Source organism: Neoarius graeffei, chromosome 4 (assembly GCF_027579695.1).
Source record: "Neoarius graeffei isolate fNeoGra1 chromosome 4, fNeoGra1.pri, whole genome shotgun sequence".
Lineage (NCBI taxonomy): Eukaryota > Metazoa > Chordata > Actinopteri > Siluriformes > Ariidae > Neoarius > Neoarius graeffei.
Genome location: NC_083572.1, coordinates 34,171,928 through 34,194,410, shown reverse-complemented (window position 1 = coordinate 34,194,410; position 22,483 = coordinate 34,171,928).

The window sequence follows — 22,483 nt, the reverse complement described above, 5'->3', positions numbered from 1 at the left end:
ACATATTGCACTGAGTACAAGCAGGGACTCCGGCAACTAACTATGACAGCATAACTAAAAGGGGAGAGCCAGAAGGTAACACAGGCATGAGGGAGCCCCGGGACATAAAGCAGCCAGCCACTACACCGTCAACAAACTCGAGTGAGCAAGTGAGTGGGGACTGACAGCATCCATATATCCCAGTTTACCAAAACACTATGTCTGAGGACCCTCTAGATCTACACCTTTACCTCATAAACACCATTAACAAAAGGCTTGACTAAACAGATATGTTTTCAACCTCGACTTAAATGCTGAGACTGTGTCTGATTCCCGAACATTACTTGGAAGGCTGTTCCATAATTGTGGAGCTTTGTAAGAAAAGGCTCTGCCCCCTGATGTAGCCTTCACTATACGAGGTACCAGCAGATAGCCTGCACCTTTTGATCTAAGTAGGCGTGGCAGGTCATAGAGGAGCAGAAGTTCACTCAGGTACTGTGGTGCAAGACCATTTAGTGCTTTAAAGGTCTCATCTCATCTCATTATCTCTAGCCGCTTTATCCTTCTACAGGGTCGCAGGCAAGCTGGAGCCTATCCCAGCTGACTACGGGCAAGAGGCAGGGCACACCCTGGACAAGTCGCCAGGTCATCACAGGGCTGACACATAGACACAGACAACCATTCACACTCACATTCACACCTACGGTCAATTTAGAGTCACCAGTTAACCTAACCTGCATGTCTTTGGACTGTGGGGGAAACCGGAGCACCCGGAGGAAACCCACGCGGACACGGGGAGAACATGCAAACTCCGCACAGAAGGGCCCTCGCCAGCCACGGGGCTCGAACCCGGACCTTCTTGCTGTGAGGCGACAGCGCTAACCACTACACCACCGTGCCGCCCCGCTTTAAAGGTCAATAGTAGTATTTTATAATCAATATGAAATTTGATTGGGAGCCAATGCAGTGTGGATAAGACAGGCATGATGTGGTCATATTTTCTAGTTCTAGTAAGGACTCTTGCTGCTGCATTTTGAACTAACTGGAGCTTGTTTATGCACTTATTGGAACATCCAGACAGTAAGGCATTACAATAATCCAACCTGGAGGTAACAAAAGCATGGACTAGTTTTTCCGTGTCATGTAATGACATTAAATTTCTTATCTTTGCAATATTTCTGAGATGAAAGAAAGCTATCCGGGTGATGTTATCAATGTGAGTTTCGAATGAAAGACTGGGGTCAATAATCACTCCAAGGTCTTTTACTGCTGCACGTGAAGAAACAGAAAGGCCATCCAGAGTCACTGTGTAATCAGAAAACTTACTTCTAGCTGTATGTGGTCCTAGTACAAGTACTTCAGTCTTGTCAGAGTTAAGCAGAAGGAAATTAATAAGCAGCCAGTGTCTAATGTCCTTAACACATTCCTCAATTCTATAAAGCTGGTGTCCCTTATCAGGTTTTGCAGAGACATACAACTGTGTGTCATCAGCATAACAGTGGAAACTAATACAATGTTTACGAATAATATCACCCAGAGGTAACATATATAGAGAAAAAAGCAGTTGACCCAAGACAGAACCTTGTGGAACACCAAACTTTACCTCAGTACGTCTAGAAATATCACCATTTATATCAAGATACTGATAACGATCAGTTAAATAAGACCTGAGCTAGGAGAGGGCCGTTCCCTTAACTCCCACAACATTTTCTACTCTATCCAGAAGAATGGAATGATCAATGGTATCAAATGCTGCACTAAGGTCAAGCAACACAAGTAGCGAGATACAGCCCTGATCAGACTCCAGCAGTAGGTCATTTACTACTTTAACCAGTGCTGTCTCTGTGCTATGATGAGGTCTAAATCCTGACTGATACATTTCATGGATGTTATTCCTATGTAAATATGAGCATAACTGTTGTGCCACAACTTTTTCAAGGATCTTGGAGATAAAGGAGAGGTTTGATATTGGCCGATAATTGGACAGCTGACAGGGATCAAGGTCAGGTTTTTTAATCAGGGGTTTGATAACTGCTAGTTTAAAGGATTTGGGTACATACCCAATCATAAGAGAAGAATTTATTATTTTTAGAAGCGGTTCAATTACTTCAGGTATTATCTGTTTGAATAGACGTGTAGGTAAGGGATCTAGTACGCAAGTTGAGGCTTTTGATGCAGAGATTAATGAAAGTAGTTCAGTTTCTTTAAGGGGAGTAAAACATTCTAATTGATCTGATACAGTTATATAGTTAACTACAAGGTCACTTTCATTGTCTGACCTTAAATTAGTAGTTTGAATTTTTTGTCGGATATTCTCAATTTTGTCATTAAAAAAATTCATGAAGTCGTTGCTACTACATACTGCAGGTGTGCATGTGTCTATAGTGGACTTATTCCTGGTTAATTTTGCTACAGTATTAAATAGGAATCTCGGATTATTTTTGTTATCTTCTATTAAGGAGGAGAGATATGTTGATCTCGCAGCACTAAGAGCTTTTCTATACTTCAGGAAGCTCTCCTTCCATGCTAATTTGAACACTACCAATTTTGTTTGACGCCATTTACGTTCCAATTTTTGAGTGGTCTGTTTTAATGTGCGAGTGTCATTATACCAAGGTGCTAATTTTTTGTCTCTGACCATTTTCCTTTTTAGAGGAGCTACATTATCTAAGGTATGGCGGAATGTTGACTCTAAGCATTCAGTTGCCTGATCAAGTTCTGCAGGGGCTGACAGTGACCCAATCAAAGTTGATAACTCTGGGAGATCATTTATAAAGCTCTGTGCAGTAGTTGACGTGAATGTACGTTTAATACAGTAGCGTGGTGAGGTGCATATATTATTACTCAGACATAGTTTGAATGAGAGGAGATAATGATCTGAGATAACTTCAGACTGTGGAAGTATGACTATATTGTCTACATTTAATCTGAATGTTAGTATTAGATCAAGGGTGTGACCACCATTATGGGTCAGTCCTATGACATTCTGATTAATCCCTACTGAATCTAAGATGGACACAAACGCTGTTTTTAAAGGGTCTTCTAGGTTGTTGAAGTGAATATTAAAATCTCCAACAACTAAAGCTTTGTCTAAGGAAATAACCAGATCTGAGATAAAATCTGCAAATTCAGAAAGAAACAGAATATGGCCCCGGGGGCCTGTAAATAATAAGCAATGGAATTAACTGGGTAGACTTATTTTTCAAGGCTACATACATTATATGAGTATGAAGAACTTCAAATGTATTAAATTTATAACCAGGTTTTTGTGTTACACCTACAACCCCGATTCCAAAAAAGTTGGGACAAAGTACAAATTGTAAATAAAAACAGAATGCAATAATTTACAAATCTCAAAAACTGATATTGTATTCACAATAGAATATGGACAACATATCAAATGTCGAAAGTGAGACATTTTGAAATTTCATGCCAAATATTGGCTCATTTGAAATTTCATGACAGCAACACATCTCAAAAAAGTTGGGACAGGGGCAATAAGAGGCTGGAAAAGTTAAAGGTACAAAAAAGGAACAGCTGGAGGACCAAATTGCAACTCATTAGGTCAATTGGCAATAGGTCATTAACATGACTGGGTATAAAAAGAGCATCTTGGAGTGGCAGCGGCTCTCAGAAGTAAAGATGGGAAGAGGATCACCAGTCCCCCTAATTCTGCGCCGACAAATAGTGGAGCAATATCAGAAAGGAGTTTGACAGTGTCAAATTGCAAAGAGTTTGAACATATCATCATCTACAGTGCATAACATCATCAAAAGATTCAGAGAATCTGGAAGAATCTCTGTGCGTAAGGGTCAAGGCCGGAAAACCATACTGGGTGCCCGTGATCTTCGGGCCCTTAGACGGCACTGCATCACATACAGGCATGCTTCTGTATTGGAAATCACAAAATGGGCTCAGGAATATTTCCAGAGAACATTATCTGTGAACACAATTCACCGTGCCATCCGCCGTTGCCAGCTAAAACTCTATAGTTCAAAGAAGAAGCCGTATCTAAACATGATCCAGAAGCGCAGACGTCTTCTCTGGGCCAAGGTTCATTTAAAATGGACTGTGGCAAAGTGGGAAACTGTTCTGTGGTCAGACGAATCAAAATTTGAAGTTCTTTATGGAAATCAGGGACGCCGTGTCATTCGGACTAAAGAGGAGAAGGACGACCGAAGTTGTCATCAGCGCTCAGTTCAGAAGCCTGCATCTCTGATGGTATGGGGTTGCATTAGTGCATGTGGCATGGACAGCTTACACATCTGGAAAGACACCATCAATGCTGAAAGGTATATCCAGGTTCTAGAGCAACACATGCTCCCATCCAGACGACGTCTCTTTCAGGGAAGACCTTGCATTTTCCAACATGACAATGACAAACCACATGCTGCATCAATTACAGCATCATGGCTGCATAGAAGAAGGGTCCGGGTACTGAACTGGCCAGCCTGCAGTGCAGATCTTTCACCCATAGAAAACATTTGGTGCATCATAAAACGGAAGAGACGACAAAAAAGACCTAAGACAGTTGAGCAACTAGAATCCTACATTAGACAAGAATGGGTTAACATTCCTATCCCTAAACTTGAGCAACTTGTCTCCTCAGTCCCCAGACGTTTACAGACTGTTGTAAAGAGAAAAGGGGATGTCTCACAGTGGTAAACATGGCTTTGTCCCAACTTTTTTGAGATGTGTTGTTGTCATGAAATTTAAAATCACCTAATTTTTCTCTTTAAATGATATATTTTCTCAGTTTAAACATTTGATACGTCATCTATGTTCTATTCTGAATAAAATATGGAATTTTGAAACTTCCACATCATTGCATTCCGTTTTTATTTACAATTTGAACTTTGTCCCAACTTTTTTGGAATCGGGGTTGTAGATAATCATTATAAATAACCGCAACGCCTCCTCCTCTGCCAGTTTGACGAGGCTGGTGTATATAACTGTATCCAGGAGGACTCGCTTCATTCAATGTTCTATATTCATTTGGCTTAATCCGTGTTTCAGTTAAACAAAGTACATTAAACTCCTGATCCGTAATGAGTTCATTAACCATTAGCACTTTAGATGTAAGAGATCTAATACAACCCCGATTCCAAAAAAGTTGGGACAAAGTACAAGTTGTAAATAAAAACGGAATGCAATGATGTGGAAGTTTCAAAATTCCATATTTTATCCAGAATAGAACATAGATGACATACATAGGCTCCTCCTACTCAAGCGAGTAGGACGCTTCTTTGCTTTGCTCCTGCTTTCTTAATCTTTATTTCTATACTTTACTTTCTCATTGAATTTCCACTTTTTTTTTCTTTTCTTCATCTTTATAAGCTTTTAATTTTAATTTCCACTTTTTTTTTTTTTTTAAATGCCAGGAAGCAAAAAATCCTGCAGAAAATGCATGGAATTAGAACAGAGGATTTCTATTCTGGAATCAAAGATTAATGCTCTGCCAAAGACGGACGAATTAAAAGCGATATCTCAGGAAAGGAGTACAGAAACAGTGGCTGAGAATGCAGAGATTGCGCTCCGACAGACTGAGGACACTGCAGACCAAGTGGAAGAATTCATAACTCAAGCTGTACAAAATGTGAGTACTGAAAACTGGCAAATGATGGGTGCTAAGCTCAAAAACAAAAACAGAAGAGTAATTACTTCAACACCAGCTCATTCTACAAATTACAATAGGATCTACAATCCTATGGAAAATCCACAGCCCATAAAGCTTCAGAATAAATTTGAATGCCTCAGGGATGTGGAAGAGGATTTGTCAAGCGGACAAACACATAGTAAAAAGAGATCGCACCAAGATCGAAGAGCTGTGAGAAGAGGTAAAAAGCAGCTCGTAACACCACCTGATCCCACAACCCTTGTTCTTGGTGATTCCACTGTAAGACAATTAAAAGGTTATGAGATGATTATTTGTTGTCTTCCAAATGCATCCATCTCTGACACCAAAGACAGCATTTTGAAACTCATGTCCGAGCATAAAACTATTAAGCGTATCGTTGTGCATGTGGGAGCAAACGATGTTTTCAGAGAACAGCTGTTTGTCCAAGATGATTTCAGAAAACTTTTTTCTGAGCTCTATAAGACTGGAATTCAATCTTTTATCAGTGGCCCACTCCCAGCGAGAGGAAGTTTTGCTTTTTCTCGACTCTTCAGTCTTAACACCTGGCTTGGAAAAACTTGTTCTTCATTTGGTATGAATTTCATAGACAATTTTAATCTTTTTTGGAATCGCAAAGAATTCTACAAGCCAAATAGCACTGAACTCAGCTGGATTGGAGCCAAAGTCTTAGCAGACCACTACAAACTTGCAATCTTTTCTCAGCCAGCACCGAGGAAAACAGTTGATAAGATGTCGCAGACTGACATAGTTACAAAGCCTAAACAATCATCTTTGCAAGTCGTCATCAAGGACACACAAACATCTGACTTGCAGGCCTCCCAACATTCAAGGACAGATGACTCCACTTCTCCTCGGATGGATTTCCCAAATAGCATGAAAAAATTGCTCCCAATGGCTACACTCTCTTTTTCCAGCCCAAATTTGTCACGACAAGCAGTGTACCCAGTTCATCAAAATTGTGTTCGTCCAGGACTTTCAGCTGGCTACAAATCTTTTTCACCATCCAAAAGATACATGTCATCTCCAGTCCTTTCACCCTCAAACCAAATGGAACATTTAGAAAGTCTTGTTTGATGTACTCTGGGTCCCTGCAAATGGATGTAGAAAAAAGCTGGGATCCGATGTTGACACTATTCCTGTGTTGATAAGAAACAGAAAACATAGAGCACATTTAACCCTGGGGGTGAACCAATCTAATCTCCTTCCTGTTTTAAAACAGCATCAGAGTGCACAACCAAATATTACTGTAAAACTAGCCCTTCTGAACATTAGATCACTTTTAAACAAGTCATTTTTAATTAATGATCTTATTTGTAAACACAATCTTGATTTTTTGCTTCTAACTGAAACCTGGCTGGATCAAGCAAATAGTGCTACCACCCTTATCGAAGCAGCTCCCCCAAATTTTAATTTTTTGAATGTTACCCGACAAGGGAAAGGTGGAGGGATCGCAAATATATTCAAAGTCTCTTTTCAATGTAAACAATCCTCACTTGGTGATTTTATGTCCTTTGAACACTTATGTGCACTTGTTACATGCTCTCCTAACATATTATTATTAACTATTTACAGGCCTCCGAGACATTCAGCCAAAGTCTTTCTTGAAGAGTTTGGTGAACTGTTGTCAGTCATTTGCTTAGAGTTTGATTGTCTTATTATATCTGGGGATTTTAACTTGCATGTAGATAATACTGATAACATTTATGCCAAAGAACTATTTGCAATTATTGATAACTTTAACCTAGTACAACATGTACAGGGACTGACCCACTCTCGTGGTCATACTCTTGACCTCGTCATCACAAAGGGTCTTACTGTTTCTTATACTGTTGTTGACCTGGCCTTATCTGATCATTTCTGTGTTTTCTTTGAAGTTTCTATGTCTCCTCACATTCAGAATAGCTCAACGACTATAGGCAGGAGAGTCATAAACGACAACACGTGCTCTTTTTAAGCAAGCTCTCTCTCAGAACTCAACCAAAATGTCAGACTCTGTAGATGACTTACTGGAATTTTTTAATTTAAATATGACCCAAATTATGGATGATATTGCTCCATTCAAAATAAAAAGAGTTAGTGATAAGCAGAAAGCACCATGGAAGCAGTACCCAGCTGTTAAACTGCTAAAGAGAGAATGTAGAAAGACTGAAAGAAAATGGCGCAAATCTAAACTTCACATCCATTATCAAATCCATAAAGAGATGCTTTGTAATTATAATTATGAAATTCGTAAAGCAAGACAGTCTTTCTTCTCCAATATCATCAGCAGGAATATGAACAATGCCCGTGTGCTATTTTCAACAGTTGAGAAGCTAACTAATCCCCCACCACAATTAGCACCTGAACTTCTCTCAGTTAATAAATGCAATGAGTTTGCATCTTTCTTCAAAGGTAAAATTGATAAAATATGGCAGAATATTTCTCAGAATATATCTCAGTTGCAAAAAATTGAAAAACTGCAATCACCAATGACACAGATAGATAACTTTAACACAATGTCAGAATTTTGTTTAATTGATTGTGAGACTCTTGAAAAAACTGTACAAAATCTCAGTTCCTCAACATCTGAACTGGACATTCTGCCCACCAACTTTTTTAAGTCTGTTCTTCATCTTATAATTACAGATGTGCTTCAAATTATAAATACATCCTTGGAGACTGGTGTTGTTCCTGTGTCCCTAAAAAAAGCTGTTGTAAAGCCCCTTCTTAAAAAAAATAATCTGGATCCTTCAGTGTTAAATAATTACAGGCCAATTTCAAATCTACCATTCATCGGGAAAATCCTGGAAAAAATTGTCTTCAATCAATTAACTGCCTTCTTGATATCAAACAGCCGTTTTGATAATTTTCAGTCAGGATTTCGTGCCAATCATAGCACTGAAACAGCGCTGATTAAAGTTATAAATGACATACGTCTTAATACTGATGCAGGCAAAACATCGGTCCTGGTATTACTGGACCTCAGTGCAGCTTTTGATACTGTTGATCACAACATACTGCTATATCGACTTGAACACTGGGTTGGATTGACTGGTAAAGTTATCAATTGGTTAAAATCATACTTAAAAGATAGAAGCTTCTTTGTTACCATGGGAAATTGTTCCTCAACGTCAATGCCCTTGACCTGTGGTGTCCCCCAGGGGTCGATTCTTGGACCATTACTTTTCAACCTTTATATGCTCCCACTTGGGCAAATTATCAATAAAAATTCAATTTTGTATCACTGCTATGCAGATGATACCCAAATTTATTTTGCTCTATCACCTAATGATTATGCCCCCCTTGAATGTCTCTACCAGTGTATCGATCAAATCAATAGCTGGATGTCACAAAATTTTCTTCAGCTGAACACAGATAAAACAGAAGTAATTCTATTTGGAAAAAAAGATGAAAGACTCAGGATTACCACTATTCTTGACACAAAAGGGATTAAAACTAAAGAAATGGTTAAAAATCTTGGTGTTTTCATTGACAGCGAGCTAAACTTTGACAGTCACATGAAAGCAATCACTAAAACGGCATTTTATCACCTAAAAAACATTTCCAAACTAAGAGGACTTATGTCAAAACATGATCTGGAAAAACTAATACATGCCTTCATCTCTAGTAGGGTTGATTACTGCAATGGCCTTTTCACAGGCCTGCCAAAAAAGACCATCAAACGACTTCAGCTGGTTCAAAATGCAGCGGCGAGGGTTCTCACACGAACAAAAAGAACAGAGCACATTACTCCAATTCTAAGGTCCCTTCACTGGCTTCCAGTAAGCTACAGAATTGACTTTAAAGTATTGCTGCTGGTATACAAATCTCTAAATGGTACAGGGCCCAATTACCTCTCTGATAAGTTGCAGCGGCCTAACCCAATCAGATCTACCAGATCGCAACAAAAAAATTTACTATTAAAACCAGTTGTTAAAACAAAGTGTGGTGAAGCAGCTTTTAGCTACTATGCAGTACAGTTATGGAACCAACTGCCAGAGGACATTAAAAATGCTCCTGCTGTTGGCAGCTTCAAATCTAGGTTAGAGACCAAGCTGTTTTCAGATGCTTTCTGTTAAATAATTAATATTTTTTTACATTTTTTATAATCTTTACTTTCTCTGCATGTTTTAAATTTACTTTAACTTTATTCTATTTTATTCTGCTAGGTTTTTTTTCTTTTTTTTCTCCTTTTTCTTTTTGGCATTTTAATATTTTATTTCTACTATTGTTTAATTCTTATTATTTTCTTTTAATTCTTTTAATTCTTTTAATTAATTCTTTTAGAATAAAGATAAAATTATTTTATGTAATTTTATTTCTCTATTGTTTACTGTTTTTGTTTTTACTTCTGTAAAGCACATTGAACTGCCATTGTGTATGAAATGTGCTATATAAATAAACTTGCCTTGCCTATCAAATGTTTAAACTGAGTAAATGTATCATTTAAAGACAAAAATTAGGTGATTTTAAATTTCATGACAACACCACATCTCAAAAAAGTTGGGACAAGGCCATGTTTACCACTGTGAGACATCCCCTTTTCTCTTTACAACAGTCTGTAAACGTCTGGGGACTGAGGAGACAAGTTGCTCAAGTTTAGGGATAGGAATGTTAACCCATTCTTGTCTAATGTAGGATTCTAGTTGCTCAACTGTCTTAGGTCTTTTTTGTCGTATCTTCCGTTTTATGATGCGCCAAATGTTTTCTATGGGTGAAAGATCTGGACTGCAGGCTGGCCAGTTCAGTACCCGGACCCTTCTTCTACGCAGCCATGATGCTGTAATTGATGCAGTATGTGGTTTGGCATTGTCATGTTGGAAAATGCAAGGTCTTCCCTGAAAGAGACGTCGTCTGGATGGGAGCATATGTTGCTCTAGAACCTGGATATACCTTTCAGCATTGATGGTGTCTTTCCAGATGTGTAAGCTGCCCATGCCACATGCACTAATGCAACCCCATACCATCAGAGATGCAGGCTTCTGAACTGAGCGCTGATAACAACTCGGGTCGTCCTTCTCCTCTTTAGTCCGAATGACACGGCGTCCCTGATTTCCATAAAGAACTTCAAATTTTGATTCGTCTGACCACAGAACAGTTTTCCACTTTGCCACAGTCCATTTTAAATGAGCCTTGGCCCAGAGAAGACATCTGCGCTTCTGGATCATGTTTAGATATGGCTTCTTCTTTGAACTATAGAGTTTTAGCTGGCAACGGCGGATGGCACGGTGAATTGTGTTCACAGATAATGTTCTCTGGAAATATTCCTGAGCCCATTTTGTGATTTCCAATACAGAAGCATGCCTGTATGTGATGCAGTGCCGTCTAAGGGCCCGAAGATCACGGGCACCCAATATGGTTTTCCGGCCTTGACCCTTACGCACAGAGATTCTTCCAGATTCTCTGAATCTTTTGATGATGTTATGCACTGTAGATGATGATATGTTCAAACTCTTTGCAGTTTTACACTGTCGAACTCCTTTCTGATATTGCTCCACTATTTGTCGGCGCAGAATTAGGGGGATTGGTGATCCTCTTCCCATCTTTACTTCTGAGAGCCGCTGCCATTCCAAGATGCTCTTTTTATACCCAGTCATGTTAATGGCCTATTGCCAATTGACCTAATGAGTTGCAATTTGGTCATCCAGCTGTTCCTTTTTTGTACCTTTAACTTTTCCAGCCTCTTATTGCCCCTGTCCCAACTTTTTTGAGATGTGTTGCTGTCATGAAATTTCAAAATGTCTCACTTTCGACATTTGATATGTTGGCTATGTTCTATTGTGAATACAATATCAGTTTTTGAGATTTGTAAATTATTGCATACCATTTTTATTTACAATTTGTACTTTGTCCCAACTTTTTTGGAATTGGGGTTGTATTTAATAGCCCCACCTTTAGATCAAAGGTGCTGGCAGTGGCTGTACAGTCAGTATGATCTAATTTTATAGTGATTAGGTTACTGGAACAAACTCTCTGAAAATTTCTACCTTTTTGTTGAGCTCAGGGAACAGACACAGTCTCGATGTAGTGGACCCTGAGTGACGACTCTGTGCAGCTAGCAGACAGTCGGTTTAGCCTGTTCATCTGCTCCCTGGCCTTGGCTCTGGATTGTCAGAAATTAACTAGGCCTGTTCTGAGACTATGACCTATGCTGCAGGAAATGAGAGCAGCACCTTCCCGAGTGGGATGGATACCATCCCGCCCTAACAGGCCAGCAGTGCCCTCAAAATTAGCCCAATTATCTATAAAGCCCACACTGTTTTCAGAGCACCACCTGGACAGCCAGCAGTTCAGCGACCATAACCTGCTGTAAGCTACATCGCCACGCCGCATTGGGATGGGGCCAGAGCATACTGCAGCATCGGACATAGCCTTCGCTAATTTAAACACCTCTCCAAAGTTACTCTTAGTAACCTCAGACTGATGAAGGCGTATATCATTAACTCCTGCATGGATAACTATCTTTGAGAACCTGTGCTTGCCTAGGAGTATCATGGCACGAACAAAGGAGATTTCTGAGGACCTCAGAAAAAGCGTTGTTGATGTTTATGAGGCTGGAAAAGGTTACAAAACCATCTCTAAAGAGTTTGGACTCCACCAATCCACAGTCAGACAGATTGCGTACAAATGGAGGAAATTCAAGACCATTGTTATCCTCCCCAGGAGTGGTCGACCAACAAAGATCACTCCAAGAGCAAAGCGTGTAATAGTTGGCAAGGTCACAAAGGACCCCAGGGTAACTTCTAAGCAACTGAAGGCCTCTCTCACATTGACTAATGTTAATGTTCATGAGTTGACCATCAGGAGAACACTGAACAACAATGGTGTGCATGGCAGGGTTGCAAGGAGAAAGCCACTGCTCTCCAAAAAGAACTTTGCTGCTTGTCTGCAGTTTGCTAAAGATCACGTGGACAAGCCAGAAGGCTATTGGAAAAATGTTTTGTGGATGGATGAGACCAAAATAGAACTTTTTGGTTTAAATGAGAAGTGTTATGTTTGGAGAAAGGAAAACACTGCATTCCAGCATAAGAACCTTATCCCATCTGTGAAACATGGTGGTGGTAGTATCATGGTTTGAGCCTGTTTTGCTGCATCTGGGCCAGGACGGCTTGCCATCATTGATAGAACAATGAATTCTGAATTATACCAGAGAATTCTAAAGGAAAATGTCAGGACATCTGTCCATGAACTGAATCTCAAGAGAAGGTAGGTCATGCAGCAAGACAACGACCCTAAGCACACAAGTTGTTCTACCAAAGAATGGTTAAAGAAGAATAAAGTTAATGTTTTGGAATGGCCAAGACAAAGTCCTGACCTTAATCCAATCAAAATGTTGTGGAAGGGGGCGTTGTGGCTCAGGTGGATAAGGCGCCATACCATAAATCCAGGGACTCGGGTTCGATTCCGACCCGAGGTCATTTCCTGATCCCTCCCCGTCTCTCTCCCGCTCATTTCCTGTCTCTACACTGTCCTATCCAATAAAAAGCCCAAAAAAATCTTTAAAAAAAATGTTGTGGAAGGACCTGAAGCGAGCAGTTCATGTGAGGAAACCCACCAACATCTCAGAATTGAAGCTGTTCTGTATGGAGGAATGGGCTAAAATTCCTCCAAGCCAGTGTGCAGGACTGATCAACAGTTACTGGAAATGTTTAGTTGCAGTTATTGTTGCACAAGGGGGTCACACCAGATACTGAAAGCAAAGGTTCACATACTTTTGCCACTCACAGATATGTAATATTGGATCAGTTTCCTCAATAAATAAATGACCAAGTATAATATTTTGGTCTCATTTGTTTAACTGAGCTCTCTTTATCTACTTTTAGGACTTGTGTGAAAAGCTGATGATGTTTTAGATCATATTTATGCAGAAATATAGAAAATTCTAAAGGGTTCACAAACTTTCAAGCACCACTGTACATCTAGTCCACATTTTAGTTTTGAAGTATACTGCAATTACCCTTCTAGGTATACTATTAGTTTTCTAGCTCCAACCCTTACCTCATGCACACTACCAGTCGACAACTTAAGTGTTTTGTACCTTAAGTTACAATGAAGTTATAAAGGTAAGAATTCATAAAATAACAACAGATACTCAGGATTAAGAACATATTCATTTTCTTTAAAAATCAAAATTTAAAGCAACATTGTATTAAATGCCAAAATATTAAAACATGGCAATGACAACTGAAATTGACATCCAAGCTCTGAAGAAAAATAAATAAATAAAAAATTTAATTATCCCACTCAGGAGAAATTTTAAAAAACAAAAAAAAACTTGTATGGAACCACATACCTAAGAGTCATACCTAAGAGTCAACAATGCTGAAGCACTACTACAGGGCAAGTACACTTAAACATAAGGCACAAATATTTTAATACTTTATTACACTTTTGTTAATTATATCTTGATCAAAAGTTCAAGTATAAGCTTAATATACTTAGAGTTTTCTACATACTTTTCAGTATAAGCCATGCATAGTTATGTATAACTTTATTAACTTTACATCTCTGATAAGTAAATAAAAAGTAAACTGAAAGCATACTTTCTTATTTATGGTTTAAAAGAAGTATACTAGAAGCACACTTGAATAAACTTCTTTTTTGTAAGGGTCAGCAGGCCAACAAAACATAAAAAGGGCCCTCTTCAATTCTGCAGTAATGTAACATAACACACACAGTGGCAACAATGGCACCAAAAATACAACTAATTGATTATATTCACATGAGGTGGCATACCACCACAAAGCAACAGCAAGTCTCAGTCGAGGTTCCAGAGGCTGTTGCCAGTTTGTTTGACGCCTCGGTTGTGACTCAACGAGTTCCAATATAAAGTCAAAAGTGTTCTGACATACAAAACTGACTCCACCACTCATTTTCATCAAAATTGTTGAGGACATTAGATCAGGACATGGACCCTTGTGGTTTCTCTCTGCTTTATATTCTTCTCTCTGAGACCAACACAAATTGACAAAGAAGAATCAAACGCCTCCATCTATGGCGTCCAAGGTCCCCATGCCTTTCTGCCTTGAATCACTTCCTACTTCTTTTCAGTTTCTCCTCCAAAGTATTTCTGATCACACCAACATGTTGCTCACACAAGCACGGGCGCAGATAGAGGGTGGGACGGGTGGGATTCGTCCCACCCAGATTTAAATTCACCTCGTTCGGTCCCCCCCACTTATAGGGAGGAAAAACCGTCTATGCTGTCTTTCTTTGCATAAGGCAAACCTCACGGAAAAATCAAAAGACTAATTACCATTCGGTTTATTGAGGTGCACAGCAGTACATACAGTCCCCTCCAAAAGTATTGGAACAGCAAGGTCAATTCCTTTGTTTTGTTTTTTTTTTGTACACTGAAGACATTTGGGTTTCAGATCAAAAGATGAATATGAGACAAAAGTTCAGAATTCCAGCTTTTATTTCATGGTATTTACATCTAGATGTGTTAAACAACTCAGGACAGAGCACCTTTTCTTTGAACCCACCCACTTTTCAAGTGAGCAAAAGTATTGGAACATGTGACTGATGGATGTTTCTAGTTGCTCAGGTGTTGCCTTTTAGATTGATTGCTGAAACTTTAAATAGTTCTTGTTTTTGGCTTTGGGTTTCACCTGTGAAAACTGTATTTGCTGCTAAGCAAACATGAAGACCAGAGAGCTGTCAATGGGAGAAAAGCAAACCATTTTGAAGCTGAGAGAAGAGGGAAAATCGATCAGAGCTATTGCACAAACATTGGGCATAGCTAGTACAACAATTTGGAATGTACTGAAAAAGAAAGAAACTACTGGTGTACTGAGCAACAAATATCGAACAGGTCGGCCAAGGGTAACAACAGCAGTTGATGACAGAAACATTGTGAGAGCTGTGAAGAAACACCCAAAGACAACAGTCAGTGACATCACTGCCAAACTCCACAGGGCAGGGGTGAAGGTATCACAATCCACTGTTCGAAGAAGACTTCGAGAGAAGAAATATAGAGGCCATACCACAAGATGCAAACCACTCATCAGCAAAAAGAATCAGAAGGCTAGATTGGATTTTGCAAAGAAGTACAGAGATCAGCCACAAAAGTTTTGGGACAAAGTTTTATGGACTGATGAGACCAAGATTAACCTCTACCAAAGTGATGGAAAGGCCAAAGTATGGAGAAAGAAAGGATCTGCTTATGATCCAAAACATACAAGCTCATCTGTGAAGCATGGTGGAGGTAATGTCATGGCTTGGGCTTGCATGGCTGCTTCTGGAACGGGCTCACTAGTCTTTATTGATGATGTAACTCATGATGGTAGCAGCAGAATGAATTCTGAAGTCTACAAAACCATTTTGTCTGGCAATTTACAGAAAAATGCATCCAAACTAATTGGGAGAAGCTTCATCATGCAACAAGACAATGACCCAAAACACACTGCCAACACAACAAAGGACTTCATCAGGGGGAAAAAGTGGAAGGTCTTGGACTGGCCAAGTCAATCACCGGACCTTAACCCAATTGAGGTTTTTCACCTACGTGACCAAGTCATGTGATGCATCATTAGGCTGCCATTTTGGACGTCACGGCTCGAATCAGTTTGAATGCGAGGAAGGCGACAAACGAAAAACATAGAAAAAGGAGCGAGATGCAGAAAACACCTTCACTATCCAGCGACGTAGGGCATTTACAGGCCGAGCAGAGGGAGAGGTATTTGCAAAAATTGAGGTTAGCAGGCTTAGAGAACGACGTTTACCTGCTTCCACCAGGATTGTTCACTGATGTACGGAAGTACACGAAGCCCTCGTCTTTACCTGACTTCGGCCCACATGATCTGTATACCTATGTCGTTAAAAACCCATCGCCATACACAGGTATTGATCTGAAAGCGTATGAGTGTTTGGATGCCTACAAATATTTTGTGTCAGGCTGGGTAACGTGCCTACATCAGTGGGTCGTCCCTGGAGCCGGTGGTCGCCATCTTATTACAGCCAAGGTTTGTTCACATTTTCATTTACTTTCGGTCCTCAGGATAAACAAAATGTTATTAAATGTCATTGAAATAACTTCTTAGTCTGTTGAGACATGGCCCGTTATAAATTTGCTGTTACCAGGCAATGACCAAGAACTGTATTATTAGGGTCGGTGTCTGTGTTGTAGCAGTGTACTAGCAGCTAGCTGTTAGCACTAGCTAATGTCAACAACATAGTAGCTAGTATGTTACTGTAGCAATGTTTACGTTCAGTCATTTGGATGACTGTTAAAACCTTTCAGTCTCAAGTTTTTCCTTTACTGTATTTACTAGTTTACTGTAATTATGATCCAGCAGCTATTTACACTGGATCCAGTGTAAATAGCTGCCGGAGCGTGCTCTGGCTTGCTCCCCCTCAAATTAAGCAGTGCGCTTCGGCTTGCTCCCGGAGCACTCCGGGAGCAAGCCGGAGCGCGTTGCTTAATTTGAGGGGGAGCGAGCCGGAGCGCGCTCCGGAACCTTGGCCGGAGCACTCCGGGAGCAAGCCGGAGTGCGCTGCTTAATTTGAGGGGGAGCAAGCCGGAGCGCGCTCCGGAACCTCGGCCGGAGCACTCCGGGAGCAAGCCGGAGCGCGCTGCTTAATTTGAGGGGGAGCAAGCCAGAGCGCGCTCCGGCAGCTATTTACACTGGATCCGGTGTAAATAGCTGCCGGATCATAATTACAGTAAACTAGTAAATACAGTAAAGGAAAAACTTGAGACTGAAAGGTTTTAACAGTCATCCAAATGACTGAACGTAAATATTGCTACAGTAACATACTAGCTACTATGTTGTTGACATTAGCTAGCTTGACCTTCAAAATGGCGGACACCGGGGCATCACGTGGCCCTGTGACGTCAGGTGAAATACCTCAATAGAGCATGCATTTTACCTCCTGAAGAGGAGACTGAAGGGAGAAACCCCCAGAAACAAACAACAACTGAAAGAGGCTGCAGTAAAGGCCTGGAACAGCATTTCAAATGAAGAATGTAACAGCCTGGTGAAGTCAATGGGTCGCAGGCTCAATGCAGTTATTGCAAGTAAGGGTTTTGCCACCAAATATTAAATGTTATTCACTTTAAGTTAATTTAATAATGTTTGTTCCAATACTTTTGCTCACTTGAAAAGTGGGTGGGTTCAAAGAAAAGGTGCTTTGTCCTGAGTTGTTTAACACATCTAGATGTAAATACCATGAAATAAAAGCTGGAATTCTGAACTTTTGTCTCATATTCATCTTTTGATCTGAAACCCAAATGTCTTCAGTGTACAAAAAAAACAAAGGAATTGACCTTGCCGTTCCAATACTTTTGGAGGGGACTGTACATAGTTGCAACAACTCACATAAAACAAAACAAAGACTGATATTCGGTTGGTTGAGCTGCGCAGACTGCACAGGTTGCGAGCTCGAGCTTGGTTGCTATGGTTACCCACAACAAGTTTGACAGGCATATCGGGGACAGCTCCTAGTTCAGGACCCCAACACGACATGATGAGGGGTGCCAAACCGAAAAGGCAGAAAACGATTGCATCGTTTTTTAAAAAAACAATGTAAGTAAACTGTGCCTTACTTTATCATATCACCTTGCAATTTTTTGATAGTCTGTTCAAAGTAATGTCGTAGTGAAAGTAAAATCGTACGGAGTAGAGATGCCTTTCTGGTAGCCTCCTTCGTTCGGTGGTAGCCTGTAGATACAGTGCTCAGAAGGCAGTTTTAATGTTTAATCTGGCGTTCCCTGCCATAATTTCAGCGAGCATATTGTTTCATAAGGAAACTTTGCGAAGAAATGTTGACTGACTGCCGTTCACGCAACACACAGGCATAGTTAGAAAGTCAACACATGTTGACAACACATGTTGGGGGTGGGGTTGGGGTTGGTTTGCTGGCAGCTTTGTCCCCCCCAGTTCAAAAAACGTATCTGCGCCCCTGCACACAAGTCCACCATTGTACGGATTAACATGTTGCATATAATGTACAGCAGCTTTTCCTGCATTTGAAGTATTGTGTAAATGTGCACAGCAAGCAAAAACACCTGAACACACTGTTCACCTGCCATTATTGTTTTGATAGCAATGGTGGTATGCTCAGGGTATTTGTATTTCTGATGCATATGTTACTGTATATGTCACACTAGACATATACGGTAACATATGCACAGATCTATACCATCCCTTATTTGGTTCAGTGTACCCAACCAAAGCCAGAATATTGAGATGTCTTCTTTAAGCCAATATTGCAATACAGCTGAGAGCGAAAGTCTTCTCCAGTACATTCCAAAGACTTTAAATGGGATTAAGGTCAGGACTCTGTGGTGGCCAATTCATGTGTGAAAATGATTCCTTGTGCTCCCTGAACGACTCTCACAATTTGAGCCCAATGAATCCTGGCATTGTCATCTTGGACTATGTCTGGGCATCAGAGAAGAAAAAATATCCATTGATGGTATAACCTGGTTATTTAGTACCTTCAAGTAGTTCGCTGACTTCATTTTATTGCCACATATTGCTAGACCCGACCAATTGAAGCAACCCCAGATCAACACTGCTTCCAGCAGTCATGATGCATGATAGCCACATCACTTCATGTGCTTTACTTTGTTACCCTGACATGCTCATCACTCTGGAATAGGGTAAATATGGACCCATCAGATCACATGACCTTTTTCCATTTATGCTTTATGCTCCCAAGCAAATTGAAGCCTTTTCATCTGCTTAACAAGTGGTTTTCTTATGGCCACACATCTACAGTATTTAGTCCTAATCCTGAGTTCTCCTTACATTGTATGTGTGGAAATGCTCTTTCACTATTAAACATAGCCGTGAGTTCTACTGTCAAATGTTTTATGATTTGACTTCACCAAGCCTTTAAGTCAGGGGTCACCAAACTTTTTTCTCTGGGGGCCACATTGTTGTTCCTGACTGTGATGGGGGGGCAGGGTCGGGTCAGCTATATAACATAGAATTGTATGACCAAGACAAATATGACCACCAGCAGGCCTCATTGTGTAGTAGAGATTACTAGCCTGGCACAGCCATCCCCACTACTATATCCACACTACTATATCAACACTTGATTCCTGGCACATATTTGTTTATCTTTACTAGTGGTTTGCAAAAGTAGTAATCGAGCCTTCACTCTTTGTTTTAATTTGAAATACCACAGATATTCCATTTATTTATTTTCTAATAAAAATAACATCAAAGCTGTCAAGGTAAGAAACATCTGCCTATTTGAGGTGATTGACACTGGCAAAGGTGAGTGAAAAATTCTAAATTGTAGGTAGGCCTGTTGATATTAATAATATTAATAATTGTGTGCAGCACTTAATAAAGGTCAAATAAATAGGCCTAGAAAATAAATACATTAAAAAAACAGTGAAATTATAATAATATGAGCAATAGATCAACTAGCCAGCTCTTATGCCTATCCATTTGAGCATGTTCAGTAAACATTTTTTAGGTCAAGGTGAAAATGAAATGAGCAGTAGGCCATTTACAGGTCAAAACTAAAGCATAATGCAGAATAATGGGAATCAAAATCAGTAGTATATGTAGGTGAGCTGGATTTGTACTTGTTGATTTGTACTTCTTGTCGGGACACACCTCCTCGGTCACAACAAGCATGCATACTTTAACAAAGTCCCCATCAGTAAACGGCTTTCCATGGGTAGCTAGTAGGTGAGCTACCTTATAGCTAGCTGCCTTACAGCAGCCTGGTTGATCTGGGTTTGGCGAAGGAATACATTCTGTTGTGCAGCCAGTCCGCATTTCATCCTCCGAATCCTGTCTTCTCTTGTTTGCCCTCGCAAACTAGCATACTCTTTGTGGCGGGTTTCGTAGTGACGACGCAGATTATATTCTTTGAAAACCGACACACTTTCTTTACATACAAGACAAACTGCACGGTCCTTACACTGAACGAAAAAATAATCGGTGGTCCACTGTTCTTTAAAAACTCTGCACTCTCTGTCAGCTTTTCGTTGACCGCTAGCCATTTTGCTGTCCTGAACACTGACAGTTCTCTGCGCGTGCGCTGCCTGTCACTGCTTGATCGTGAGCATATGACAAAAATTCGGAAAATATGAATAGTTCATTTTATAACTAAATATCAATTTTAATTGATAAAATCAACAAAATACAAGATGCAGACATGCTATTATTTGCCAAAAAGCAATTAAAAAAAATAGGCCATGACCACTTTTGGGGACTGCCTCACAGAGCTGGTTCAAGTGGTGGGGGGCAGAGGGGCTGGTCAAAGGGGGGTGGCGGGCCGAAGTCGGCCCACGGGCCGTAGTTTGATGACCTCTGCTCTACCCTGTCACCAAAACAACATACCATTCCTCCATTACACCTCCACATCATGTATTAATTTAATTCATTCTTTTGTCTTTAGCCATTATAGTGCTAGCCAGTTAGCCTTTCCCACACTTACCTCTAAGAATGACACTGATACTTCACTAAGATGGCAGAGTCTGAGTATCCAAACACAGTTGAGTCTTTGGAGAGCGCTTCAGTTTCCCCACCATTTTTTATTATTTCACATGAAAGGTAATATTCCGACGCTGATAATTCCTGTCTGTCCGTAAAAGGTTTTGTGTGAATTATTGGTTTTGGTATGAATTGTTTCTCTTGATAGTATTACTGTGTTTCTTGATGGCACGGTGGTGCAGTGGTTAGTACTGTCACCTCACAGCAAGGAGGTTCTGGGTATGAGCCCAGTGGCCAACAGGAGCCTTTCTGTGTGGAGTTTGCATGTTCTCTCCGTGTCTGTGTGGGTTTCCTCTGGATGCTCCGGTTTCTCCCACACTCCAAAGACATGCAGTTAGGTTAACTGGCTACTCTAAATTGCCCATAGGGGTAAGTGCACAGAACGGCAGTGACGATGACTGTATTTCTTATTCAAGGGTGGGGAAATGCATACTTGATAACATACCTTATTGCTATAACCTACGGATACATATAACTGTGGCAGTGGGGGCGTGGTCAAGCATCGGTCTGTGACCGGAGGGCGGAGTCAGGGAAGGTAAGTGGCAGAATCACTGCACCTGATGTTAATTAACGTGTGTTTGTGTGTCTTCCCCAGTGACCGTGCCCTATTTAAGGAGAGAGTGAGAGCAGAGGAGAGCTCTCTCCCGAACCAGACGTGTGCGTGCATGTGTCTGTATGTTACTGGAAGACCACTGAAAAGTGTATAAAATAAAAAGGATTTCAAAACTTAGTTCTGTCCTGCCGTCTTCTGTGCTCCGCCCACTCTTACGAACTGCCACAGTGGTGCTGAAACGCCTGTCGATCTTCCTGCTGAGCCAACACCAGGGCCTCGAACTGTTGCTCCTGCTCCTTCCGGAGGGCGACTAGTGCCTGGTGCTAGCTCTGCTGGGCCGTGGCGAGGACCAGGTCGGCGAAAGGGGAGGACTCCATGGGGCTGTTCTTAAGAGTGAGTGGAGCACAGAAGACAGCAGGACAGAACTAAGTTTTGAAATCCTTTTTATTTTATACACTTTTCAGTGGTCTTCCAGTAACATACAGACACACACACATCTGGTGTCTGGTTCGGGAGAGCGCTCTCCTCTGCTCTCACTCTCTCCTTAAATAGGGCACGGTCACTGGGGAAGACACACAAACACACGTTAATTAACATCAGGTGCAGTGATTCTGCCACTTACCTTCCCTGACTCCGCCCTCCGGTGACAGACCGACGCTTGACCACGCCCCCGCTGCCACAATGACATTGCATAACTTTCTAATGGATGTATTCTTGTAATATTTTCTTTCACTTTTCTTGACACAACTCTATTCCTTAACGACTGGTAACATTATTGACAGGAACTCTGTCTGGCACACCAGCAATATAAATAGGTGAGAAAACGTTAGAATGTGTCAGATGAGATTTTAACCTTCTACAAAGCAGGGT